Genomic DNA, 12,625 nt, shown 5'->3' on the forward strand with positions numbered 1-12,625 from the left:
TACATATATATTTGTTTATTGATGTCACACGCTTGGCATGCTGTAAACAGTAATGGCCACGTGTGCTGTGTTATCAAAAGTGATGTAGTTTTCCATCATCTGAGCTTTCCCGAGGGTTCTTTATATCCCCTCCTTGTAAGCTGAGTTTTCCCGAGTGTTCTCTCTCCTCCTCAGGCAGGCTGGTCCCTCCTCCATCCTCTCCATCCCTCTGCCAGCCCCGCTTATGTCACCGACTCTCTGTCTCTGAGCCCATTCATAAGCTGTGTAAACTGAGCCCTGCTGACTCATGCTTATAGGATGAAAATCAGGAGCTCCGCCCCCGGCTCTGGGCTCTGCCCCCTTACAATAACTACTTGTTACTTGCTGTATATATAGCGGGCCGGTGAAGGTGGTGCACGTGGATAAGCTCAGAATCAGCACTGATCAGGCAGCGAATAGACCGACTTGTCTGTATCCCACTGCTCGAATCTGACCTGCATTGGTAAGAATATGAACATTATGTAAGCCCAGTTACCTGTGATGCAGCTGTCTTCTTGTCTGCTGTTGCACAGGCTTCCTCATGCTTATGTATGGTTACACAAGCAGTGTGTGCCACAGGAAGTACTACAGTTTGCTATTTTACAGTTATAATGAATGGAAACTTGCTTTCACTCTGCTTCTTTCACTGCTGAGTCTTGCACAGCTATCTGCCCTGTTAAAGAAGGACCTTAAGTTGATGTTTGTCTTTCAGATGCTTTCCATGGTGTATTGTTTTATGCTGATTAAATGGGGGGAGCAGCTATGTGCACCTTTTTTTTATTTGCATGGGTCTGAGCTCATTGATGCAGCTCCTTTGTCATCCTCAGGATAAGGTATAAGTATCAGATATTAAAGGTGCACAAACTTCAATCTTCTTGCCTGATTGCTTTGGTCATGAGTTGATGTTTGTACAGGCACCCCTTTTTCCGCATCCAACTCAGTGAGCTCCACAAGCAGATAGCCAGGGTGATTTTTTTTTTTTTTTAAGCGAATTGCTTTTGCTTCGGTGGAGCCTCCTCCTCCCCCCCCCCCCCCCCCCCATCCATATGACAGTACATTCCCTTTAGCTGAACTGAACACTCATGTTCTGTCACTGTTTCCTAGCAGGCTGCAGAGAATGTAATGTCTGTGTGGGGCTCTTGGGGGCAGGTGTTTCTGCAGGGTAACTGTCAGTGTTAGGTCACTGTTAGAGTTATGTTGGGTTACTATAGAGGGCTCTTGGTAGCAGGTGTTGCTGCAGGGTAACTGTCAGTGTTAGTTCACTGTTAGGGTTTTGTTGGGTTACTATAGAGGGCTGTTGGGGGCAGGTGTTTCTGCGGGGTAACTGTCAGTGTTAGGTGGTCACTGTTAGGGTTATGTTGCATTACTCTAGAGGGCTCTTGGGGGCAGGTGTTTCTGCAGGGTAACTGTCAGTGTTAGATCACTGTTAGGGTTTTGTTGGATTACTCTAGAGGGCTCTTGGTAGCAGGTGTTTCTGCGTAGTAACTGTCAGTGTTAGGTCACTGTTAGGGTTTTGTTGGGTTACTATAGAGGGCTCTTGGTAGCAGGCGTTTCTGCAGGGTAACTGCCAGTGTTAGATCACTGTTAGGGTTTTGTTGGGTTACTATAGAGGGCTCTTGGTAGCAGGTGTTTCTGCGTGGTGACTGTCAGTGTTAGGTCACTGTTAGGGTGTTGTTGGGTTAATATAGAGGGCTCTTGGTAGCAGGTGTTTCTGCGGGGTAACTGTCATTGTTAGATCACTGTTAGGGTTTTGATTGGTTACTATAGAGGGCTCTTGGGGGCAGGTGTTTCTGCGTGGTAACTGTCAGTGTTAGGTCACTGTTAGGGTTTTGTTGGGTTACTATAGAAGGCTCTTGGTAGCAGGTGTTTCTGCAGGGTAACTGTCAGTGTTAGATCCTTGTTAGGGTTTTGATTGGTTACTATAGAGGGTTCTTGGGGGCAGGTGTTTCTGCAGGGTAACTGTCAGTGTTAGGTCACTGTTAGTGTTTTGTTGGGTTACTATAGAGGGCTCTTTACAGGGTTTAGGATACGGTAAGGCTTTGGTAATAGGTTAGGTTGTAGTTAGACATTGACGAAGAAAGAGATGTTGAGCACAAAGTCACAGTTATGGACTTTAAAGTAAACCTGATACCGCTACAATGGAGCTATTTATACTCATCTGGGCCTTCCTCAAGCCCCATGAGGTCTGTGGGCTCCCTCGCCGTACTCTCTAGCCGCTCCGTTATCGTGTAAAACAACCCCCCCCCCCCCTCCTGTAGTCCGACCGCGCTCTTCTGCCAGGCTGTGCATTTGCAGAAGTGCGCCACTGGCCAGATTACCGGGGAGGATAACAAGACAACAAAGCGGCCAGAGAGAATGGGGAGGGAGCCTATGCACCTGATGGGGTTGGAGATAGCCCCAGCTAAGTATAAATAGCCCCTTGAATTAGGCCCATTACCGACTGTTATTGTTCTTTATTGTAGACAAGAGGCTTATAGTGAAAGTAATGAGGCATCTCTCCAAAATTTTTGAAACAGAAAACAAAAAAATTAGATACTTGGCTAAGAAATCCAGAGGCTTCCCATGTCCTGGAGAACACCACTGCTGCCCAGGACCCTTTAAGATCACGTCCACTCTCCCATTCTCGCACAAGTACAGCGTTAAATACGGCGACACCTGTACAGTAGCACGCAGCCGCTCATGTACGAGCAGTTTCGGCTTCGCAGGCATAACCATACTCACACATTATGACTTCGCTCATGCAGGAAGGAGAGCGTGGCCATGAGAACATATCCAACAAGCTATTACCAGATATGTTCCGGAGGTCTGCATGCGGCTATGGTGGGCGCCAGGAGGAGGTGGGCAGATAAGTACGTGCTTGTGGCTGAGAGCTTCCCTTTGCTTTGTGCGCATGACTTTGAAACTTGCGCATGCACAGTTGCTGATCTGTCAACGCGGGGCGCTTTTTTCCTCAATTTAGGGGTACTTTAAATATCCATTCAAAGTATATTTAGGGCATTGTGGGGCAACTTAACGGATGCTTTGTAATGGAGAAAGTTGCACTGCAATGATTATGGGATGTTCACGGTGTGACGAGTTAGGTGCCATTTAGCGGAATGCAATATCCCAACACACTGCATGCAGTGCGCAACCACATAACGTGCACCTTAACAGTAACATACTTTTCATTGACTATGCGACACGACGCTTGCATAACTTGCGGTGTGCCTTTTTCCATTGCTGCTTTTACAGGGAACGCAATGCAAATGCCACTATGAACGTAGCCTAACTGTTGAGCGTCTTGTAAGGGGTGTAAACTGGGCCGGATTTGTACTTTTCACCGCCCAAGGCCAACTATACCGTCTGTTTGGTTGTTATCTCTGTGTGCCCCAATGAGAATTCTACTTACTTTCCCTCATTGGATGTCAGTTGTCACAGATGACTATTTTAGTAATATGCGTATAGATTATAAGTTATGTTTTCCTTAAGAACTTTTATGTTATGTTTGTTATCTCATTAATGATGGACCCATTGTGTCACCATGAGAGCTAGGCTGAAGTGTACCTGCAGGATAGAGCTTACAGGTCTTGCAGGGACGACACAAGTACAGGACAGGGAGTTTGAAGATTAAATCTGTTCTTGTAGATATGGATGGCTGCATAGAATAGCTTTACTGCCCCTCACTGAGCCGCCTCTAAATTTCTGGTGCCCTAGGCCATGGCCTAGTTGGCCTTGCCAGAAATCCGGCCCTGGGTGTAAATGTGCCAAAATCTGAAATCTACAGCTAGGGATTTCTGAATCACGATCGCTGAGATAGTCAGCAGCACAATATAAAAGCATACAAATAATAAGTGTAATGCATTCTGCAACACACTTCCCTCATTTCCTCATCCACACTTCCTGGACTGTAACATTGCTAAATAATGCTTAGTATGCCTAGCTGCACAGGATCATGACAGGTGTAGAGCTGCCCAGCAATAACTTAGACATGCTGTGAACTGGTGACACTTTGCTCGATCAGTACTAGTTAGATCCGACTTTAAATCATCAACTAGTACAATACAATATCATTAAAAAACACCTTTTTGAAAGTGTATGAAACTTTCAAATAAGAAGCAAATAGAATAAGTTAACCACTTACGGTCCGCGGTAATTGAAATCTATGCCCTGTTTCTGGCTGCTTATTCCTGTCAGGGCGTAGTTGTCAATTACCACGCTCACACGGACCCACCGCTCTTGCCCCTCCCACTGATCTCTCTGTCACTCTGCTGTTGCTATGATGACAGCAGAGCTCTGTGAGCCAGTCAGGATAAAGAAAGGGGAAACCGAGAGCCCGATATAGTGTAGTGTGTATAATCAAAGGTAAATGAAAGTAAGTAAATAGTAATACTCACAAACCAGGGTCACCGTATAGGCAACCACTGTAAATGCAGGTGGGGAGATTAAGACCTGTCCCCACTCAGGATTAAGATGTCGCTCTCTGTAGATCGGAAGATATAGGGTATAGCACCCCTCCACCCGGGGTGGACTCAGGTATCGCAGATAAGATAAACAGAGGTGCCAACAGGATAAAAATTGTTAAAAACTTCAAAATTTTTAGGGAGGCAGTGGTGGACTTACCTTTCCCCCGAAGCAGACATAAAAATGTCGAATTTCAAACACATACAAATTTATTCACATACTCCAGAAACGCGTTTTGCAGGTATAATCCTGCTTCCTCAGGCAATAACAGGGAGGAGTATATAACAGTATAGTCGCGTGGCAACTCTTGGCGCCTCTGTGAGCCAGTCAGGAGCCTATTTCATTGGCTCCTGACCCCGTGATCACTGTGAGCCAATTCCATTGGCTCATGTTAATGACAGGGTCAGGAGCCAATTAAATCTGCTCCTGACCGGCTCACAGAGCTCAGCTGTCATAGCGACGGCAGAGAAAGGGGCCTGCTGAGATTCATTGTTAAGCCCCGTTTTTTGGTATTAGCAGTCTCTGGTCTTTGAGGTGCCAGAGACTGCTGGTACGCAAGTGGTTAAGCTAAGTTCACACTATGTACATTGAATAATGTCTGTGCTACAACCCGGTTGTGATGCAACATACACTTTGCATATTAAAATGCATGTTATTATCATAGCATGAACAATAGCTATTTAACAAATGCGTTTTCACACACATTATACAGAAAGGCACCGTAGAAAGTGTGTTAGTATAATGGGATACTTTACAACACAAAGATGTGAATCTGCCCTTTCACGGTGTGGTCAATGCGTCCTCAGGGGGGCATCAACATGCAAGGTACAAAGTGTGAACCTGCCCTCCTGATCTTTGATGCATTGCATCAATATAATCGCATAACAAATGTGATAACCATGTAACTGGATCTTCACATTAGCAGTGCAGCAAAATAACATGAGGTGAGCTGTGCGATACCAAACAACAAACGTATTTACAGTTGCAGTGATGTACTGTAGGCTTTAGGCTGTGTTCCCACTTACTTCCGCATCACGTGCGACCAGCGGGAACAGACTGTATATGTCCGCTCCGAAGGTCTGCAGTGATGCGGCTGGAGCCCGGGGAAGATGCGCTCCCCCATAGGCCATATGGGGAACGCATCTGTCTGGCCCGGGATTATTGTAGACTGCACAGAAGTGCAGTCCGCTCGCTGCTACAAATCCTGCAAATACGCTGCAGCGTGACAAGTGTGAACAGCTCCTATGTATAACATAGGAGCCATTCACTCTCTGCTTAGTAATGAGCAGATAACGGACAAAAAAGGCCAGTTCTCCACACTAGTGGACACAGAGCCTCACTATATACGTTTCATCGAGTGCACAACGCACTTTTCCCCTCCATTGTAATCCTGTTACAGTGCAGCGCCCCAGTGTGCAAATAGCCTTATTGTTCTGTGTTTATGTTGGAAATTATTTTCCTAGGACTTTATCCCCACTACAGGACATGGAGATGAAACAGAATAGGAACAGCGATAAAATTATATTTTTGTAACGTGGTGAAAAGTTTAACTTTGACAGCTGTCCAAGGACTATCTAATGTTTGTACCAAGCTTTACTTACCGTTTTTTTGCATTTAAAATCCTCACCCAATTAAATATGATTTTATTAGCATTCTATTCATACATAATTATGTAAGAGGTCACAATGAGCTGACACTTCAAGTGACTAGAGCATTCCTGAGTTTCATTACATCCAGGGCGTGTTCCAGGAAATTGAGAAGCAGGTATTTTTTCTTGTAGTTCCCTGTACGCTGGAGGGCCAAATCCCTACCTCTGCATGACAGCAGCATTTCTATTGTACAAAGCTTGTGTAATGTACGGCCTTGTAGCCAATCACTTGTTGCCAGCCCATATGACTGTCCACAGATGCATAAATGTGTTCTTGGCTAAATCCTGATAGGACCAAAAGCAGACCAGCCAAATCCAGATCTTGGAACTGCACACATTTTAACCAAAAATGAAAAAAAAATGCAGCATAGCAACAACAGCGATTTGAATGTGAATTTATGGTGGTGTTCCTTTGTGAGGAAAAAAATAAATTCACATTTTTTTTTTGGTACAGGGTTGTATAGCGCGTATATATTATAACGCCGGCGTTGAGTTGGGCGCAGGGTGAGCCGAATGACTAACATCCGGCTCTGTTAAATACTAGCATTAGTGCTTTAGAGGTGACCTGCTTTGTGCATAGCATTGATACAGTGTTCTTTAGCTATAGGACACCATCCAGAGGTCAATTGAAAGTTGGAATACCAAATTTTGTCACCGGCGCACACCTGTCCAAGCCCTTTCCAGAGTGATCTTTTTACATGCCGGATCGTTTATTTTGATCAGTTTGACTAGAAATCGTTTGAAATGATAGGGTGTATCGAGTTCTGTCAGATTCGATCATTATGATCAAATTGGCCAGCTATCGATGCCTCAAATCAAGGAATGTATGGCCACCTTAACTATTCTAATTTTATTTATTTAGCAGTAGCTATGCTTCTGATTGTTGAAGGGATTCTGCCAAAGCTGTCATGCAAAGAATACACTATACAACATTTATAATGGATTCAATAAATACATGTGACCAAAGAAATGTTGATGAACGACTACGTCCCAATTGATCAATTTTATTGAAATATCAAGCATTTGGGATGGGCAGTTGGGATTTATTTTCAAACCGTTTCTGCTGAGATTGTATCGGATTTGGGTGGTACAAGGCAGTAGTCAGTACTTCCTGTCAGATTTCCACTCAGGGAGATTTCAATTGTTTGCCTTGTATTGTGAGCTTTTTTTGAGACCAATGATAGGAGATTAGTGCAGTTGATGCCTCAGGCTTTTGTTGTCACCAAACATTTGCAAAAACATTGAATTAGCCCATGACTAAGCTGGTTACTGGCCAGGGTGTTGGGTTATAGCTTTATAATGCCAGTGTTTACCAATGTGAAACCTGGATAATTGTGTAACTAGAGCAGTATGGTGGGTAAATGTCTAGTGCCACTAGAGTTCCATGTATGCAGTGTCCTTGGCGGAAACTGAACCTGGATTTTGAAGTAGTCTCCTGTTCATTTTTCCCCTCCCACATTCCAAAAACACACCATTAGGCTAGTGGGATCCCCCAAATGTACCCAGGTCTATGGTAGGGATATCAGGCTATGATTGTGGTAGAGACAGGAGATCAGTGTACTCTGCAATGTTATGTGGAACAATTTCAGCTAATAATAAATGGCAGTGCAGGGATTTATGTCTGAAAATGAATCTACAGTAAACAAGCAATCCTTGGTTCCATACACACCTCTGTATTGAATCAGTTCCTCTGTGCGCCGCGATTAGTAGATGTCTAAGGCTCAACACACACCATACAATCTTGGTTGTTCAACCTTATCACTTCCATGTAGTATAAGAGCTTATCCAATCAATTATTCAAGGTATTTTTAATCTGTTGGACCTTATACTACATAGATTTGGTAAATCTGTACAACCAAGATTGTATGGTGTGTGTTGAGCTTAACTGACGCCTGTGCTAAATTTTAGCTATTGGGAGCCCAAGCGGTCATTTGGGCGCCTGATGCGGCTATGCACTTTATGGTCATAGCTGATTGTCTACAACTATGGGTAGTTTGAGCACAAGGTTTGGATTAGGCTTTAAATTGTGTGTGTGTGTGTGTGTGGGGGGGGGGGGTGTTAGGCTCCTACGGGGGGAGTGGTGGTTAAGATTAGGAATTAGGTGGGAGGATTTGGCATCCAGAATGGAGGGTTGAGGGTTAGGTTTAGAGTAGTCTATTAACAATATTTTACTATTAGTGGCTCCATCCAGCTGATGTGGCGACACCACAATACGTACTCCCTCTGTATTACCTGTAGTTTAATTGAGTGTTTTGGATTATATACAGAGAAAACAGTAGGAGTGATGGAGACAAAGGTGTAAATAAATAAATTGGTCATTAATTGGAAGCAGCAGTGTGGGGGTGTGTCAAAGTTTTCCCTTCATTTATGAACTAGCAGTGATGAGGAAAGCACTGACATGGACATTTATGCTGTGTCACCATGCAGTAGCGTTAGCAGCACAGTCATGACAGTTTAGCTAAATGTCTCAGATTCTTGGTACATTAGACTGCATAGGGCAGCCTTGCCTACCCTAGTGTGGGAGGGCCTATTTTTCACATTGAGAAAGTTTTCTGGAGACTCAACGGAGTACTACTTGTTCACACCTAGGGAGTTTAGCGATTTTTTTTTGTTTGAGCGCCGGCGATTTTTAATAACACCTTAAAAGCGCTTCTGCAATGATTCCCTATGGGACAGTTCATATCAGCGCATTTCGTCCGCTTTCCGCTCAGCAAAGCACGGCATGTGCCATTTTCGGGGCGATTTTGCTACAGTGAAAGGCATAGGAAAAACTCAAAACGCTCACAAATCGTTTTATCCGGCGATTGCGTTTGCACGTTTATGAATAAATATATTGTATTTATCCTTTTCTGGGTCAAAGAATTCACTTCCTGACTTGCGTCAGGAAGTGAAAAAACAAATCGCTCTACAAAAGTGATTTGAAAAAGCGAGGGGGGGAAATAAAAACGTGCAAAAAAATCGAAACTCGCTGGTGTCAGTTTATAGTTTGTTGGAATAAGTGGTGTGGTCATCTAATGAGGCCATCACCTTAGAGTCTGTGGCTCCAGGCCAGGTACCAGCTTAAGGTGCGTACACACATGCGACTATAGTCGTTTGTAACGATCGTTCCCCGATCTTTACCAACGATGATCGTTACAAAAAACGAACCACCGACTATTAAGGCAAACGACGAACGAGCCAAATCACAACAAAAGAAAGTTCTGTCTCGGCGGATTTTAACCAACGACGATCATTTGCAAAAGTAGTACATCGTTGGAAACGGTCGTTCGTACTAGGCTTGGCATGCGCATTTCACAATTCCTCCGTGAAACTTCTCATTTTTATGCGCAGGCGCAATAGTTGCTTTACGTGATGTAACGTTCGTTCTAACGATCAGATCGTTACACACCTTTTAAAACTAACTTTACTTAGGTCGTTCTTTCATCAATTAAAAGTTAGTTCGTCGTTCTCAACGAACGATCGTTGTCGCATGTGTGTACGTAGCATTAGACTTCCAATTTTTGCCACCCATCCTTTATGATAAGGAGCAGAGGAAATTGCCGATCGATTACATTTCCGTCAAATGTATCTAGAATCGGCCACAATGCCTATCATTGGATGGAGCAGACTAACTCTGTACAGAAATCAAAGCTGACACCAAAAATGATTACCATTGCTCATTTTGGGCAACATAAATTTAAAGTGTGCACATGCAGTAGCTTATGATTATAGTATCCCTGCATAGCACATATGAGGTAAATTTGTAAATAGAGTAGATAAGGGCTACAACATGTCAGGTTTGTATTGCTGTCTGGCTACCTATTGGAGATTTTCCTCTTACACAAAAGATTGCTACCTCGAAACTCACTGTAGAGACACGCGACAGTCGGTGCAGAAATACTCTGTAGAGACTGTTAGTAACTAGGTAATCTTAATCATGTGCAGACGATGTCAGTGCTATAAAAATGCCTAATCATAACAATAATATTAAATATGGCCCTATGTTTCTGCTATTTTGTAACCTCATTACTCATACTAAATAATGTTGATTCACTGATTGCAGCAATATAAACTTGCCAGTATAATTACAGGAGTGTGACATCACATATCATGCTGAATACAGTTGGATTCAGAGATTCCTGTGTTTCCACAGACAGTATGGTGGGCTTCTGCTGTACATTATTATTATTTATTAGATTTATATAGCGCCAACATATTACGCAGCACTGCATGCTACATGCTGATAATATGCAGAATACAGAGCAGAATCTGCACATCCATACCCGTGACACACGTGTAGGTTGCACTGACAGCCTGAGGTGTAACAATCTGCACGTAGCCTCTGTATACAAACTTCTGCAGGTTGAACTCTGGAACACGTGCGAGGAAAGGCCACGTGACTGGGCTGAACTCTAGTTATCTGTGTGGCGTGCTGACTGATGCAGAGCATAGGCCACCAGCAGAAAGTTGGCCTCATGTAATTACACTAGCATGTTGATCTGTAGTGTTTGCACTTTATTTAGACAGTAGAAAAGCATTTTGACACCCCAGATAATTGAGTGGCATGTCAGTATTCATTTGGTAAGCTTGCTGTTTGTATTATATCAGTTATGTCACTGTCTGTAATAGAGGTAAAAAACAGAAAAACAGCTATGCGAACAAGTGATTTGTAATTCTATCCGGAAAGTGACACCACTGGCCACATCACTTAGGCCGCATAGGCACTCTCTACTTATATCGCCCGTCAACATCGCTGGGCCAGGCTGCACACACGCATGTCAGCTGTGTAGCTAACAACGTCCTGGGTCGCTATGCAGGGGAACGACAGAGGGGCGACGAGTGGCGCATGTGTGATGTCACGCGCAGGTGGGGGAGCGGCACAAACAATGGGATCGGCGGGGGTAGGCTCTGTATGCTCTGTATCAGTTCTATCTCAAATTGTCACAAGTGCAGTGTAATTGTTAAGATTTAAGAAAGAACGTGTTGTTCAAAACGCTGTGCGTCATCGTGCAGAGTGCAGACCCACCACACTTTTTCTACTGCTTTTGAATGGGTTTGCCCTGATATTTTAATGAGCTACTAATAAAGAAACGTTTTGACAGTGGGTTGATCCTAGCATGTCAATATCCATAGGTGCGGTGACACTTGAAGATAATTTAAAGCGGACCCAAAGCAAACTTTTTTTTAATTCAAAATATTTAGTTGCACCACTCTGACACATACAAAGATAAATAAACACTCCCTCAAGCCTATGAGCATTTCAGTGCATGCTTTTCACCCTTCTCTTTTCATTACTAGGGGTATACAGGTGGCAGCCATTACTTCTAAGCTTGGTTGGAGGTTTTAGATCATGGGTGTGTTTGTCATCAGCTTCCCTCCCTCACAGGGACGTCGTCTATGTGAAATCTCACACAAGCAGAGATCACCTCCCCTGTAACATCATCAGTAGCAGCCTGTGTTTTGCTTTTGTTTTTTATCTCCTCCACCAGTCTGCCGGATTCTGTCCCGGCAATATGAAAGGAAGGGAGGGTTTCCTCCAATAAATGTAAAATACTTTATATTTGTCATCGTGCAGCCGAAAAACGCTGCTATTTATTATTACAATTTAGAAAATAGATTTTATTTCTGAAAACGTGTATTTTTAATTTGGGTTCACTTTAACTCCTTAACGTAAGGGCAGAATCCCATCCCCCGTCCACGAGCACCATTTGGGTGCAAGTTAAATGCAACCGAATGACAGCATTTGTAACAACTGCCAGTCAACCACCTGTACCAAGTACTAGCACAATCCCGTGTGGGGCAAGAGAGCGGTGGTAAATTATCTGCCTTCAGCTGCCCGTCTGAAAGAGACAGAGATGGTCAGTGTAGGGGCGTAGCAATAGGGGTTGCAGAGGTAGCGATCGCATCGGGCCCTGAAGGGCCCTCCCTCTATTGCAGTATTAGCTCTCTATTGGTCCTGTGCTCATAAAAATCACTTCTATAGATAATTTGAATAGTAGTAATCGTTAACAAACTGTTTCCCATCCCCTTCTTGCACCTCGGACACTGTAGTTGCCATTGGCAGGTTTTGGTGTGCCATATCAATTGTTATGTATAGAATGCTTGGGGGGCCCCATTGTAAAACTTGCATCGGGGCCCATAGCTTCTTAGCTATGCCACTGGGTCAGTGAGTTGCTCATACTTCTGGTTTGCATGCAAAATGCATGCAGCTTGGAATTAGTCCAGTCAATTTTTTCTGGCCCAGTTACAAGTTGATTAAATTTGCATGCAAGCCAGAATTATTTGTATTTCATTGACTATTTTTGCTGGGCCATTAGTAATGACTTGAAGGGTGTCACTTATTAAAGCAGAACTGTCTTTATATTTAGCTGTGGCACACAGGGCCGGATTTCTGGCAAGGCCACATAGGCCATGGCCTAGGGCACCAGAAATTTAGGGGCGGCTCAGTGAGGGACATGAAAGCTGTTCCATGCAGCCATCCCTATCTACAAGGACAGCTTTAACCTTTGAACTCTCTGTCCTGTACTTGTGTCTTCCCTG

The 12,625-nt window shown here is 43.9% G+C and overlaps 1 protein-coding gene across 1 annotated transcript in view; it reads left to right on the forward strand.

The window, feature by feature from the left end:
- Positions 1 to 384: 384 nt before the first annotated feature.
- OSGIN1 (oxidative stress induced growth inhibitor 1) overlaps positions 385 to 12,625 on the forward strand; it is a 38,366-nt gene continuing 26,125 nt past the window's right edge. The window contains exon 1 of the mRNA XM_068261816.1: positions 385 to 481. The gene's annotated coding sequence lies outside the window, so the exon portion shown is untranslated. The remainder of the gene's footprint in view (positions 482 to 12,625) is intronic.

Source organism: Hyperolius riggenbachi, chromosome 11 (genome assembly GCF_040937935.1).
Source record: "Hyperolius riggenbachi isolate aHypRig1 chromosome 11, aHypRig1.pri, whole genome shotgun sequence".
Lineage (NCBI taxonomy): Eukaryota > Metazoa > Chordata > Amphibia > Anura > Hyperoliidae > Hyperolius > Hyperolius riggenbachi.